Source organism: Schistocerca cancellata, chromosome 2, assembly GCF_023864275.1.
Source record: "Schistocerca cancellata isolate TAMUIC-IGC-003103 chromosome 2, iqSchCanc2.1, whole genome shotgun sequence".
Taxonomy (NCBI): domain Eukaryota; kingdom Metazoa; phylum Arthropoda; class Insecta; order Orthoptera; family Acrididae; genus Schistocerca; species Schistocerca cancellata.
The window spans coordinates 445,888,910-445,905,105 of NC_064627.1; positions in this window are offsets into that span (position 1 = coordinate 445,888,910).

Here is a 16,196-nt window from a genome sequence, read left to right on the forward strand (position 1 = left end):
CAGTATCTCCAGAATCTACCTTCTTCGTGAAATTTAATTTTTGTCGTTATGAGGTGTCAGTGTTTACATCTTAAAAAGTCATTAAATATAATTGTATGTTTTGTGTACCGTACATTCCAGTTTTTTAACTGTTTCATGAAAGTACTTTTTTCTCTAACTGGTCTAAAAAGTACCCCACACGTGTAGAAACGTCATAAAAATACGCGCGTGCGCTTATGGGTTAATGGAACGAGATTCAGCTGAATAAAACAGCTAAAACTACCTCCTACATGCAGATGGTCGATCACCTAATAAAAATCAAGGGCCGAAGCTTCCTCTCAGAATTCATTGACATTCTCCCCCAATTTTGTAACAGGAGCACAACACGCCACAAAATTTTAAAATTTTTCTCAAACAATCCCCATTGGCAGCTAGGATGGTGCACAGGCCTCCAGCCAAGCTAAGTCTTGCCCTTTTAGCAGCACATGAAACTAATGTAGGTAAAATAACAAGTGGTTATAATCAAACTTTTCCTATTTAACACGTTATAACACGGTAACTGATCACCGTACGAGTACTAAACTTGGTAGTATTAATTTCCAGAGTATGGGGTGTATGATTTCCATGCGTCAGAGCGCCACCGTCCAGTTCTAACTACGGCCACGAGGCGCCGTGATGAGTCATTGTGATTCATATTCTCACACACCTGACCAGTTGCAGTGCACTTATTGAAGTGTCAGCATAAGCTTGGACAAAAGGAACAGGGTATTACTGGTGAAGCTCTGTTGTCAAAATAACAGTAATGCTGCAGCTGCACTTCGAGAATACCCCAGAAGAAAGGATTACGGAAGCGTCATCTTTCTCCACCTGCTGTGCGGAGGATGATGAAGAAGATCGAATCAGCTGGATAACAGGGTGTCGCTCTGGGAAGAGGCCGACGACCGGTTGCAGCACAGGTGGTTGATGAAATCACTGTTGCTGTGGCAGACAACGCTGCTTGCAACTCCCATCGTCAGGCACTGCGCGTGCTGTATCACCACATCCCGTGGTCCACTGTACGGAGGGAGCTTCGAACCATTCTCGAATGGTATCCGTGCAAGATCCATATCGTACAGCAGCCCCAAAGGACGCACAACGACATGTTGACTTCGCTCTCCACTTCCACGCAAGAATTGAAGTTGACAAGGGCTGGACCATCCTATGGACAGACGAAGCTCATTTTTCCCTGATGCGTGAGATGAACACACAGATTTGCCAGGTGTGGGGATCTTCACGTCCAGTCATTGTGCATGAAGTCCACTGCGTGGTGAACGTGTCACCGAATGGTGTGGCTTCACGATTACGTTCATCATTGGCCCATTATTTTTTGAACAGGCAGGCGCTCAAGGACCAAAGACGCACAGTGTGACTGGCCAGCGTTACTGTGACGTGCTTCGCCAGCACGTCATACCCGCCCTACAGGAGAGAGACACATTAAACTCAAAAGCTTTCATGCAACATTGTGTCCCACCGTACACCGCTCGTGAAGTTCACCTGCTTCTCCGAAACGCATTTGGAAACGGTGGAATTATCAGCCGATCGTTTCCAAATGCTTGGCCGGCACGATCACCTGCTCTCGCTCTCTGTGATTTCTGGCTGTGGGGTTACCTGAAGAGCAGGGTTTACCAGGGGAACATTCATACATCTGCTGATCTCAAGCGCAGCCTATCAAGAGAGGAAGGCAGCATACCTACTGACGTGCTTCATTCTGCCGTGCAGAATGCAAACCTGCACTTTCAGACTCTTCTGGACACTGATGGGCGCCATACTGAGCCCCTTTTGTAGCAGTAACGGTACCGGTATGTAACGATATGATTCACTGTAGCAGAACATTAAAAGTGTTTCAGTTGAATTTATTCTGCATTATTTCTCTTTCTCAGTCCCTTGACATTAATGCTGCCAAGTTTGGTACTCGTACGGTAATTAGTATTTGTGTTATAACATGTTATATAGGAAAAGTTTAATTATAACCACACACTGGTTGACTGCAGTTTGTTGTTTACGACTCTGTCACCTGTTCTCTTTCTGGAACACGAGCCTTCTCACTGGGAATGAGATGACAGAGTGTAGGGGTTTGCATGCTGAATCACAGCGACACCTGTATCGACTTCTTTGACTGCTTTGTCAGCTGTATCATTTCGCATTATCCCTACATGTCCCAGTACCCAAGGGAACACCACCACCTTGCCCTGGTTTCATATCTCATGTAAGGCATCTTGGACATTATAACAAGGGAGACGTCGCCATACAAGAACAATGGTCCCATTCTTCTTATGTAAACAAGCCAGCCACTTGGCCTAACATTATTATATAAATAAACTGGCATAATTTATGGCCATGATGTAAACATACAACTCACTTGCGCACTTAGTTTTATTTACTTAGCATCGAATTATTGATCTGCAACTAACATCTTAATGATTATAATTTATGATCCAATATGGCCACCAAGTAGTCCACTTGCAATTCTAATTTATGAGAAAACGCTTTTATTCTAATTTTAATTACTATAATTTATGATTAAAAATTGGCAGCCTCCCCTCCACCACTTGTGTGGTGTGTTACTGTTGGTGCTCTCCCTCTTGCTCTCTCCCCCCCCCCCCCCCCCATGCGTCAGAGCGCCACCGTCCAGTTCTAACTACGGCCACGAGGCGCCGTGATTCATATTCTCACACACCTGACCAGTTGCAGTGCACACCCCCCCCCCCCCCCATAACCACAAGCCTCTACAGGGTGCCCAGCAACAAGAAGTGCACGTAGCATTTGTGCTCTGTACGTCGGTCAATCACTAGCAGCAAATTCACGTGATATTTGCCACTTCAGTTTTGTGATTTGCTACAGAGTATTGTGCTCAATGGCACTTTGGCGAACACACCAACGTCTGACCTCCTCCCCCCACAGCTATTTATAGTTTTGGGGCAATTTGTTGCAGCTTTACCAATTTACTCACAGTACTTCAAATATCCACGTTTCCATTCTAAGACACATGTAAATACGATACTTTAAAAATTTCACAATTAGGCACAATTTGATATTTTTACAACTTACACTGACATCCGATGTTAAACAATCTTTGCTATGCCACATTTAACAACAAATGCTCTCTTGCTAAATACCAACTCTTTGTTTCACTGTAAGAAACTTATCTCTACAACAGTAGTGTGTTAAAAAAACGATGACGTTACTATCAGCTAACCTAAGAGGAGAATAGCACTATAACATAAAACTGAACTTGTAAATAATGGCAGGAAGGTTTCTACAGTTTCGCACGTGCACTCTGCCGCACTATGGACATTCCTGGCCTCGGATAGTCGTACCTGATCATCCAGTCGCTAAAAATTGTTACTGCACAGGTCTTTATGCAGCAGAAAATACAATGAAGCGCCAAAGAAACTGGTATAGGCAGAGATATGTAAACAGGCAGAATACGGCGCTGCGGTCAGCAACGCCTATATAAGGCAACAAGTGTCTGGCGCAGTTGTTAGATCGGTTACTGCTGCTACGATGCCACGTTATCAAGATTTGACTGAGCTTTAACGTGGTGTTATAGTCCGCGCATGAGCGATGGCACATAGCACCTCCAGGTAGCTGTGAAGGGGGGATTCTCCCATACTACCATTTCACGAGTGTACCGTGAATATCAGGAATCCTGTAAAACATGAAATATTCGACATGGCTGCGGCCAGAAAAGGATCCTGCAATAACGGGACCAACAACGACTGACGAGAATCGTTCAACGTGACAGAAGTACAACCCTTCCGCAAATTGCTGCAGATTTCAATGCTGGTCCATCAACAAATGTCAGCGTGTGAACCATTCAACGAAACATCATCGATATGGGCTTTCGAAGGCCCGCTCGTGTATCCTTGACGACTGCAAGACACAAAGCTTTACGCCAAGCATGGGGCCGTCAACACCGACGCTGGACTGTTGATGACGAGAAACATGTTGCCTGCTCGGACGAATCTCGTTTCAAATTGCATCGAGTGGATGGACGTGTACGGGTTTATAGACAACCTCATGGATCCATGGACCCTGCATGTCAGTATGGGACTGTTCAAGCTGGTGGAGACTCTGTAATGATGGGCGTGTGCAGCTGGAGTGATGTGGGACCCCTGATACGTCTAGAAACGACTCTTGACAGGTGACATGTACGTAAGCATCCTGTCAGATCACCTGCATCCATTCATGTCCATTCTGCATTCCGACAGACTTGGGTAATTACAGCAGGACAATACGACCCCCCACGTCCAGAACTGCTACAGAGTGGCTTCTGAGTTTAAACACCAAACTCCCCAGATATGAACAATATTGAGCGTGTCTGGGATGCCTTGCAACTGGCTGTTCAAAAGAGATCTGCACACCCTCGTACTCTTACAGATTTACAGGCAGCCCTGCAGGATTCATGGTGTCATTTCCCTCCAGCATTATTTCAGACATTAGTTGAGTCGATGCCACGCTGTGTTGTGGCACTTCCGCGTGCTCGCTGGGGCCCTACACGATACTTGGCAAGTGTACCAATTTGTTAGACTCTTCAGTGTACGTCTGTGTGATGGAACGAGGGAGAGCCTGTGCAGAGACGTTGTCTAGAAGGCAAACTATGTTAAGGTATTTCCAAGTGGTACCGTATAGTCATTATCGGATTCCTAGAGGATATGAATTGACGGAAAAAAGATAACTATACCAAGAAGAAGTTGTGCGACATGAACGAAAGTTGGTAGGCGTGTTTCTAAATATGGAAGTTGATGTCTATTCAGATTTGACGACGGTCGCATAAGAGTGGCGCTAGTAGCGCCACTATGACAATGAAAATTTGGTTTGCTTTAAATACGCGCTGTAACACTCATAAGCGTTAGTTAGCTTTGAGGCTGGGCGTGGTAAGTTATTGTTAGCCAGGAATGTCTTCAAGGCGACAAAGACGCCATTATCAACAACTCACTGCGTTTGAACGATTTCGTGTAACAGGGCGACGGAACTCTCGATATTCCTTGTGCTATATTGCAGAAAGACTTGACAGGAATATAGCCGCTGAACATGATTGCTGGCAGCGGTGGTTAACGAGAATGTACGGCAGCAAAAAGCTCTGGCTCAAATGGTTCAAATGACTCTGAGCGCTATGGGGATTAGCTTCTGAGGTCACCAGTCCCCTGGAACTTAGAATTACTAAACCTATCTAACCTAAGAACATCACACACATCCATACCCGAGGCAGGATTCGAACCTGCGACTGTGGTGGTCTCGCGGTTCCAGACTGTAGCGCCTAGAACCACTCGGCCATCCCGGCCGGCTAAGATCGGGCTCCGGACGGCAACATCGCACTACCCTGTTCGGCTCAAAAATGGTTCAAATGGCTCTCAGTACCCCATACTTAGAACTACTTAAACCTAATTAACCTAAGGACATCAGAAACATCCAAGCCCGAGGCAGGATTCAAACCTGCAACCTAGCAGCCGCGCGGCGCCGGACTGAAGCGCCTAGAACCGCTCGACCACAGCAGCCGGCTTCGTGTTTGGCGTATGGCTCTGACATATCGTACTGCATCTGCAATAACTATCTGAGCAGCAACTGGCACCACAGTGATACAACGAACTGTTACAGATTTATTATTTGAAGGGCAGCAACAAGCCAGACGTCCTGTGGCGTGTACTCCACTGACCGCAAACCACTGCCTTTTGCGGCTTCAGTGGTGTCAAGCGAGAGCCCTTTGGAGGGCATGGTGGAGATCTGTTGTGTTTTCCGAGGAAGGCTGGTACTAACTCGGTGCCAATGATGGCCACGTGTTGGTTAAAAGGAGGCCAGATGAGGGCCTGCAACCAATCTGTATGCATGCCAGACACACTGTACCTACACCTGAAGTTATGGTCTGGGGTGAGATTTCGTATGACAGCAGGAGCACTCTCGTGAATATCCCACGCACCCTGACTACAAATCTGTACGCCAGTCTGGCGATTCGACCTATTTTGCAGCCATTCATAACAGCATTCCAGGGGGTATTTTCCAACAGAATAATGCGCACCCATACACCGCTGTTGTAACACGGTATGCCCTACAGAGTGTCGACATTTTGCCTTGGCTTGCTCGATCACTATATCTGTCTTCAAACGAGCACATGTGGGACACCATCGGACCACAACACCTCGTCTCAGAGGCGCTGGCTGCGCACCTCGGGTTGCAATTAACAACAGGACTGTGCGATGGCAGCAGCACTGGCTGTGGCTGCTGACGAATGCTGCACAGAGACGGGGCGAGTGTTCTGCTGGGGAGACATCCAGCATTTTATGGCTTTTAAATAGAGATTTAATACCCCCCTCGCTCCCCGCCCCCACCCTATCAAGTCCAGCATAATCTTATAGTGTCATATTTCTCTTAGGTGTGGTGATAGTGACATCACTGTTTTTCAACACACTAATAGTACAGGGATAAATTCCTTGCTGTGAAACATAGAGGTAGTCTGTAGCAAGAGCGTATTTCTTAGTAATATTGCATTGCAGAAACGGTTTAATACAGGGTATTGGTGTCATTTGTTTAAATATCGCACTTTGGTAATTTTTTAACATTTAAAATAACTTATTTACCCATGTGTCTTCGGAATACTGCAAAAAAAACGACAAAATTGTAACGAGTTGTCCCAGAGTTGCAAAAAGCAAACATTGGTGTGCTTGCAGAAGGTAAGTAGCAGGAGTGTATTTGTTGTTAAATAATACATTGCAGAAATTTTCTGAGGCAGGATATCGGTGTATTTTGTTCAAATGTCACACTTTGCTAATTGTTGAACATTTAAAGTCTCGTATATTGTGTGTGTCTTAGGATGGAAAATCGGGTATTTGAAATACTGTGAGAAAATCGGCAAAATTCCAACAAAATGTCCCAAAACTATAAACAGCAAGGGGTGGAGGGCGTCATAGATTGGTATGATTGTAGAAATTCCATTAGATGCAATACTCTGCTGCAAATTACGAAAAAGAAGTTCCCAGTATCAACTGAATTAGCTACTGCTGCTGCTGTTGATCGACTGGCATACAGATCGTGAATGCTAGGTCCAGCTCTTGACGCTGGTTCCCCTGCAGAGTGGTGATGGTGGGAGGGGCCAGGGCATCAGAGGAACGCAAGACACAAGTGATGGTGTGGACGCCAGTTTTTGGACCATAAATTATGTGAATTAAGATTATACTAAAAAATTTTGTGATTAATCAAATTTCCATAAAGCTAAGAGTGCAAGTGGACTGCTTGGTGGCCATCTTGGATCATAAATTATGGCCACTAAGGTAATAGTTGTGGATAATTAATTAGATCCTAAATAAACGTAAGAGAGCAAGTGAGCAATTCGTTTAAATTAGTGTCAAAAATTACACCTGTTTGTTTAGATAAGGATGCAAAGCCAAGTGACTGGTTTGTTTACAGGAGGACATTGAGCCCATTGTTTTAGTATACCCACTCCTATCCTACCAGTATGAATAAATTTTTGTACTGAATACACTTGTGAAGATTTCAGAGCACTGATGGTCAGAGCAGATGAAAAACTTTCTGCTTTGATGGCTCCTAACCTGCTCCAGTGGCTCCAGGATTCCGTAGATCTCGACATCATATGTGTATTTATTTTATATGCAGATAACGCGCTGATGAGCAAGCTGTAGATAGCCGTAAATTCACCATCATCGCCATAATCGTTATCATTGTCATCATCATCATCATCATCTCTCTCCTCTTCTTTCACGTCTCTCCGTCTGTATTTAGAGAACAAATTGGTCAAAATCTTTGAGACACTGCTTCAATATGCCCCAAAATTTGTGCGTAATCGGGAATATATTTCCTGTCCAACGGGTTGTGACCAGTAATATCTGTGTACAAGTGTGGTGAACACAAGCGTCCCAATGGTGGATAGTTCAAATGGTTCAAATGGTTCTGAGCACTATGCGACTTAACATCTGAGGTCATCAGTCCCCTAGAACTTAGAACTACTTAAACCTAAATAACCTAAGGACATCACACACATCCATGCCCGAGGCAGGATTTGAACCTGCGACCGTAGCGGTCGCGCGGTTCCTGACCGAAGCGCCTAGAACCGCTCGGCCACAACGGCCGGCTGGTGGGTAGTGATCAACACTTTCAGTTGTCTAGTACTGTGGGGAGTTACAGTGGAACGTTGCAAGTCTTCGATAGAAGAGGTCCTGGTTCTTTTACGAGGACAGCCAAACGTGTATATAATTTAAAAAACTTATGTTAGCAATGCGCCGTTGGTGTGTACAACTGTTAAGACAAATCAGTTGTTAGCAGACAGCCTCTGAGGTAACTACTGCATTTCCGTTGTATTAAAATTGTTCATGTAGACAGGACTTCTCATTAACTGGCTGTTGCTTCCCTAACAGCTTGGAGTAATTGTGCGGAGTCTATAATTCAGGTTCCACTGGTAATAATACTAATGTCATATGGCGTAACAGCTTGGTGGAAGTCTTTCAGTTGGAGTCACTTCATCGACTACATGCCCCGGAGCCAACGGCGCCTGGTTTTCCCATGTGGTCACCCATCCAAATACTAGCTGGGTCCGACTGTGCTTGACTTCGATGGTTGGGTGAGAACCGGCAACGATCTTGCCATCATGGCAGAACCATTGGCATTTCCAGTTGTCAAATTAAGAGTGCACACACAGCCCACCAAAAAGGCCATGGTTTGTTACTCCATCTGAGAAGATTTCTAAACCTACTGAAGGAAATAATTACAAACCACATATCATTATGAATTACGTATTTACCATTATTCCTTTCTGTATTCATAAGGCGTTGAACAGTTTTGTAGCGCCTCTTAAGCGAAAAAGGAAGGTCTGAAATGGTACACTCCTGGTCGAGTCAGCGAGATTTTCCCAAGAAATATTTGGCGAGTATCTGATACAGAGAGCAGCATACCATGTGAGACTATAGTAAAGTGATCCTCAATAGGCAGTGCATTACGTACCCTGAAACGAAAATGATTCGACAGTAGTGAAAATAAGATGTGAATGAGAAGTTAAAATTTGTTCGTGTATATCGTGTACGAAAGTTGTTGGTTTGACGACACGCAACAGCTGCTGCGACAAGTTTTAGGTAAGCAGATCTGAAAATGGCCTATACTGGGTGAAGCGGCTCATCAAAAATAAAAATACTCAGAAAATGTTTCAGAGTACATAGCATTTGCCGTCATTCACATAGAAGTTCCTCCTTGTTACGCAATCCCATGAAATCTTTCAGTCGTCTATGATTCAGGAATAGCACCATGAAAAGAAACGTAAAAATCGTATGTAACTGTTGGCTGGGATAACGCGTAGAGGGTCAGCCGCCTAGATGGGAAAGCCGTTCTATGTGACATACTGAGAATGGTGGTGGAATCTCAGAATCTTTCTCAAAGCAGTTATAACGCTACAGTGCATTTATCATTGATTTGGAGCAATGACTTTTTGACACATACAGATATTAGCTACACTGACGACTTTTATTAAGACTGTTTTGTAGATGTATGAGCGCAGTATTCTGATCTGTGTCTGCTGCTGATTTTTTCCTAGCTAGTCAGTGGAGTAATAGTGCACGTACTTGATTTACGCGCCATTAATATCGGAGATTATGTTGATTCTGGCCATGTTCGCGAGTGGACTTCGCGTGACACCACACCACATATCCGAAGACACTGACGCAAACTTCGGGATCCGTATCATCTTCAGATGCATCAGCTTGTCATTCGTTGGAGCAAAATAGCCTGGAGGCTCCGCTGCTGTTATTTTGGGATTGGTGCTATTGCTCTTTAAATTTCATTTCTTAGGGATGGTAGTAAAAATTATTTTGGGAGCCATTGTACCCTTTTTGTTTCCCTGACCAACATGTAAGAATCTAAGCGACACATTAGTCTAATGCCTCGGGTCATTCAGCTTTAGACAGTACAGTATGTTCGTTACAGCTGCGATGCAGGAAATAACCTGCTCAAAAAAAGTTTGGCAGAACCCTCATCACTTGCACAATTTGTGCTTGTTTAATTTGAGAGCTTTTCCTGAATACATTGACCATAGGAAATCGCTACATTCAGTTACTTGTTTAGTTAAGCTAAAGCAAATTTGAATCTGAAATTGCAGTACAGTAGAGTGCACTGTATCTCCAACCTGTAATGGCACACTACTGTTTGTGCACATTCCTTAGGCCGTCAACGAGCACCGGAGGGTTATTTCAAGCTTAGATCTGGCACGCATCATTACTTTACGGTTAGAAGGGTTGACAGCATGGGAAGAAGTCCACCGAATTCGCTTACAGCACTAATGTTACTCGACATTCAGCTGCCCGTATGAGACGCTAAAAATTTAACAGCTGTCCCTTAGCCGTCGCTCGAGGCGAACAACAATAGCTGACGACTTCTAGTTGCAAATGATGGCTCTCAGGTACTCCAAGGGTACGCAACAGAACTACGCACTGCCTTTTCAGGCAACCGAAAGGGCTGTGATTATGCAGATAGTACACAACCACATTAGCACTATCCATTTGGCTTCTAGCCGTCCGTTACCAGTACAGCCCTCCACCATCCCCCCACCCTCTCAGTGCAAAAGAGGTGGGCTGGGAACACTTAGAATGTAACGTGGCTCGATAAGAACGTGGAACAATAAGAACATGGAGGAACACGGTCAGATTCCCTTCACCAACGAGTGGAGTATATGTCTGAAGACTGATGATTATTGTAGACGAGCGTGGAGGCAGCCAGGTGCCAAAACACGTCTTGGGCATGCAGTCCCAAGTATTCAGAAGAGATGTAGGCCAGTCATGTATTGGGTTGATATCATCTACAGATGTCGGACGCCTGTCATTGGTATTGACGGTAATGTGAGAGCTATGCAGTATCGTGAAAGGATACTCTACCCTACTGTCAAGCTCTAAAGTCGATGACTTCGTCTTTCAAGGGAGTAATGCACGAGCATATCGTGCCCACGTCGTGTTCACCTTTACCCAAATGACAAGAACGTTCAGTCCGGAACCGCTCTCCCGCTACGGTCGTAGGTTCGAATCCTGCCTCGGGCATAGATGTGTGCGATGTCCTTAGGTTAGTTAGGTTTAAGTAGTTCTAAGTCTAGCGGACTGATGACCTGAGATGTTAAGTCCCATAGTGCTTAGAGCCATTTGAACCACTTGACAGGAACGAACAAAATGGAATTTATGCGGTATCTGGTGACATAAACCCGACTGGGTATGCTTGCCACGAGCTGACTCTTGCCGTGCTTTGTCGTAGGAACACTCTTCACGTAAGAATGCCCTCAGGAGATCCATCATGGAATAGCCTAACAGGCTGAAGTAGCACTGTCTCCACGCTCGAGTGGGCAGCACGCCAAGCGTGTTACAATGCACGAGGTGCAGCAACACGGTACTGAATATTGCCCAGCAGTGGATATTGATTTCACAGGCGTGCAAAGATGTGCAATCAAAGGCTTGCCTTTATTTTGGCAATCGTTTTTTTTATTTCGCAGTAAAGTTATTTCCTTAGTGGCTTATTCTTTAATTCCTTGCTCTCCTTAAATCTAAACCCACATACCTTCGCCAATACGCTGTTGGTGCAAAACATTGTCTGGTCGGTTCATTTTGATGTGTTTGCTTCCTATGTGTAACCTGCTTCAAGGAGTCCAAGCTTTGCGCGTTGCAAAAAGGTCAAAATAACGTCAACTTTACCATCTGACTACACCCTTCACACAGGGAAATTGCACACTCGACTGGGTAAATCTCGATGGTTATTTACTGTAAATGATCACCGTCCTCTTTGCATTTTATTATTTTAGTGAACACGCTTAACTTTAGAACACTCGCATCTTTATTAGTACATGACATTGCCATATCAATGAGTTGAGTTTCTTAATGCTCCTTTGTGGCTCTGTACGTTTACACTACTGGCCATTAAAACTGATACACCACGAAGATGACGTGCTACAGACGCGAAATTTAACCGACAGGAAGAAGATGCTGTGATATGCAAATGATTAGCTTTTCAGAGCATTCACACAAGGTTGGCGCCGGTGGCGACGCCTACAACGTGCTGACATGAGGAAAGTTTCCAACCGATTTCTCATACACAAACAGCAGTTGGCCGGCGTTGCCTGGTGAAACGTTGTTGTGATGCCCCGTGTAAGGAGGAGAAATGCGTACCATCACGTTTCCGACTTTGATAAAGGTCGGATGGTAGACTATCGCGATTGCGATTTATCGTATCGCGACATTGCTGCTCGCGTTGGTCGAGATCCAATGACTGTTAGCAGAATATGGAATCGGTGGGTTCAGGAGGGTAATACGGAACGCCGTGCTGGATCCTAACGGCCTCGTATCACTAGCAGTCGAGATGACAGGCATCTTATCCTCATGGCTGCGGTTACCCTTGACGCTGCATCACAGACAGGAGCGCCTGTGATGGTGTATTCAACGACGAACCTGGGTGCACGAATGGCAAAACGTCATTTTTTATGATGAATCCAGCTTCTGTTTACAGCATCATAATGGTCGCATCCGTGTTTAGCGACATCGCGGTGAACGCACATTGGAAGCGTGTATTCGTCATTGCCATACTGGCGTATCACCCGGCGTGATGGTAAGGGGTGCCATTGGTTACACGTTTCGGTCACCTCTTGTTCGCATTGACGGCACTTTGAACAGTGGACGTTACATTTCAGATGTGTTACGACCTGTGGCTCTACTCTTCATTCGATCCCTGCGAAACCCAACATTTCAGTAGGATAATGCACGACCGCATGTTGCAGGTCCTGTACGGGCCTTTCTGGATGTTCGACTGCTGCCCTGGATAGCACATTCTCCAGATCTCTCACCAATTGAAAACGTCTGGTCAATGGTGGCCGAGCAACTGGCTCGTCACAATACGCCAGTCACTACTCTTGATGAACTGTGGTATCTTGTTGAAGCTGCATGGGCAGCTGTACATGTACACGCCATCCTAGCTCTGTTTGACTCAATGCCCAGGCGTATCAATGCCGTTATTACGGCCAGAGGTGGTTGTTCTGGGTACTGATTTCTCAGGATCTATGCACCCAAATTGCGTGAAAATGTAATCACGTATCAGTTATAGTATAATATATTTGTCCAATAAATACCCGTTTATCATCTGCATTTCTTCTTGGTGTAGCAATTTTAATGGCCAGTAGTGTATTTCCCACTTTCTTGTTGCATATTTAGAGAAGTCAATTTCTTCTCTATACTTGCCATAGTAAAAATGCAGCATTGACAAGCCCTTAATAAAAGTTCCTTACCTATCTTTGTATCTTCTAGTTCCCTCACCCAAATCATCGTCAACTGAATATCATGAAAAAATATCTTTAATGCAGATTTCTATTTTCGACACTGTGAATAAATTTTGCAATTTAAATCGATAGTTATATCAGAAACGGCGTCAGGATATTAAAGGTTCTGCATAACTTTGAGGCGTTTGATGTGAACTTGTTGTACCGTGTGGTATTTCTTTCCCCCATATACTTGAACCTTTCACATTGAATTAGGGTTTAAAAACCTTTAGGCCGGAGCGTATACTGCATGAAGCCTCTCCGCGAGGAGAGAAAAATGTGCTGGAATTCCATGCTATTAGCAAATTTCTCACTGCATACAAGGTACATGTCTCTTTCAATTATTGAAAAGAAATTTACTGTAATTTTATCCTTTCATGTCTGGCACATCTTTCCATTACGCCCTTCGAAGCAAATGGAAGTAGGCGACGCTTTCTAAAAGCTTTTCCAGAGCAAGATCAAATATACTGCATATCTTATTGAATATATAATGACTCAGAATTGTGACGTGATCGACCTGATGTCTGGTGGTACGAATAACGGTAGTGGAGAACACATCCATACTCAAAAATAGCAAGCAAGGGAGTTGATGCTATGGTGTACCGTTACTGATCGTCAGACTACGCACTGCTGTCTTACATCAGCTGATAACCGCTCTGCAATTTACTATGGAGCGAGGGTGTAAGAAAATGTTTCTGACCCTTTAGTCGAATGGAGGCATTAAACATGGATATTTCCCTTGCATTTTTCAAACGAGAAGGAGCTTTCACAATTTCTTTGGTGATACATAACTCATAAAGACGGAAAAAAGAAGGTTGTTAGTGCAATGGATCAAATATTCATCTCTTCACTTGATGACAAACTCATTAAGACTGTTCGCAGACTGTGCGGTTGTCTATAAGAAAGTAGTAACGCCAGAAGACATTATGGATTTTCAGAATACCCTATAGAGGATTGATGAAGGAAGGAGGTCCTGGCCTTTGATCCTGAACTTAGATAAATGTAACACATTGCGCGTACGCAGGAAAAGAAATCGACTATTGTATAACTGCACTATTGATGAAAAGTTTCAGGAAATAGTATATGTCGTAAAATATCTTGGAGTAACTGTCAAGAGCGACCTTCAGTGGAATGAGCACATAAAACAAATAATAGAAAAAGCAGATGCCATACTTCAATATTTTAAACATAGCTGCACAACAGCAACGGTTTCACGTAATAAAATTATAAACAGCCGACCAGTTGCAACGGACAAAGAAATTCCTTACCTAGGTTTCGACAAATATAAATTTATCTTCTTCAGAAGGTAGCAAATTGCTACCTTCCGAAGAAGATAAATTTATATTTGTCGAAACCTAGGTAAGGAATTTCTTTGTCCGTTGCAACTGGTCGGCTGTTTATAATTTTGTTAGATGCCATACTGGTATTCAGATCAAAAACCTTAAGGAAATGTAGCTAATCCACGAACCAAGTGGCTTATAAGACGCTTGTTCGATTGATTTTTGAGTACTGTTATTCAATCTGCGATCCTTACCAGGTAATACTGATAGAAGAGATAGAGAAAATCCAACGAAGAATGGCGCGTTTCGTCACGGGATCGTTTAGTAGGCGCGAGAGCGTTACCGAGATGTTCAACAAACTCCACTGACAGACGTCGCAAGAGAGCTATTGTGCGTCACACGGAGAGGTTTACTATTGACATTTTGAGACAGCACTTTCCGGGAAGAGTGAGACAACATATTACTTCCTCCCATGTGCATCTCTCGAAAAGACTACGACGAGAAAATATGGAAAATTGGAGCCAATACAGAGGGTCACCGGCAATCATTCTTCCCACGTGCCACTTTCGAGTGGAACTGGAATGGGAGGGATCGGTTAGTGGTAGCATATCCTTCGCCACACAGTCAGGTGGCTTGCGGAGTAACGTGTAGATGTAGTTACGTTATACATGTTATACACGTTGCTTCCTAAGGCATGTTGTATCTGTGTGTTGTACCAAGATTTAAATAACATGAGACGTGAACTGCAAATAGCCAAATACTTGTGTTCGCCACACCAAAATCATAGGTATTTTAAGAACCGCCTTATAAGTGACATACTACTGAACTTCCACTAAACCGCCTCGGAACGTATGTTAGTAAACGACTAAAACCTTCACCCAGCCCCAGTTGCCGACTGTCTGCCTAATGGTTTCCAGGATCCGCAAAATAAGATTTTCAGCATTCCAAATAATTAATGATTGATTTCAAAAATTTAAACGACTGTTGTAATCAAATGCTTAAGAGGTATAATATTACGTTATAACTTTAACATAATGAGTGAAGCATTTTAAGTTAGAAACGGTGTATATATCTTATGGCAGAGTAACCCACGGCACGCAGAATACACATATTTCATGTTATATCTACATTGACATCATTATTCTGCAACTCGCAACCAAGTACCTGGCAGAGGGTTCCTCGAACTACTTTCGAGCTATTTCTCTACTTTTCCACTCTCGGGAAAAACAAACACTTAAATCTTTCCATGCGAACTCTGATTCTTCTTATTTTATTACAATCATCATTTCTCCCTAGGGCACCAATAAAATATTTTCGCACTCGGAGGATAAAGATTGTCATTGAAATTTCATGAGAAGATCTATCGTAACGAAAAACTCCTTTATTTCAATGATTGCCACCCCGATATCAACACATTTGTAAAGTCATGAGACGTTTAAAGCTATTTCATTCATAGGTTCTTTAAATAATTGGAGGGTGGAGGGGTTCCTGGTGTTATTACTGACTGAAATTTGTCTGTGTATGTCCTTTTACTAATAAAGTACAGATTCACACGACTAAACCTCTGAACAGTCTCATATGGCAGGATAAGCTATCGCCGTCATTGCCTTAGTTACGTGACA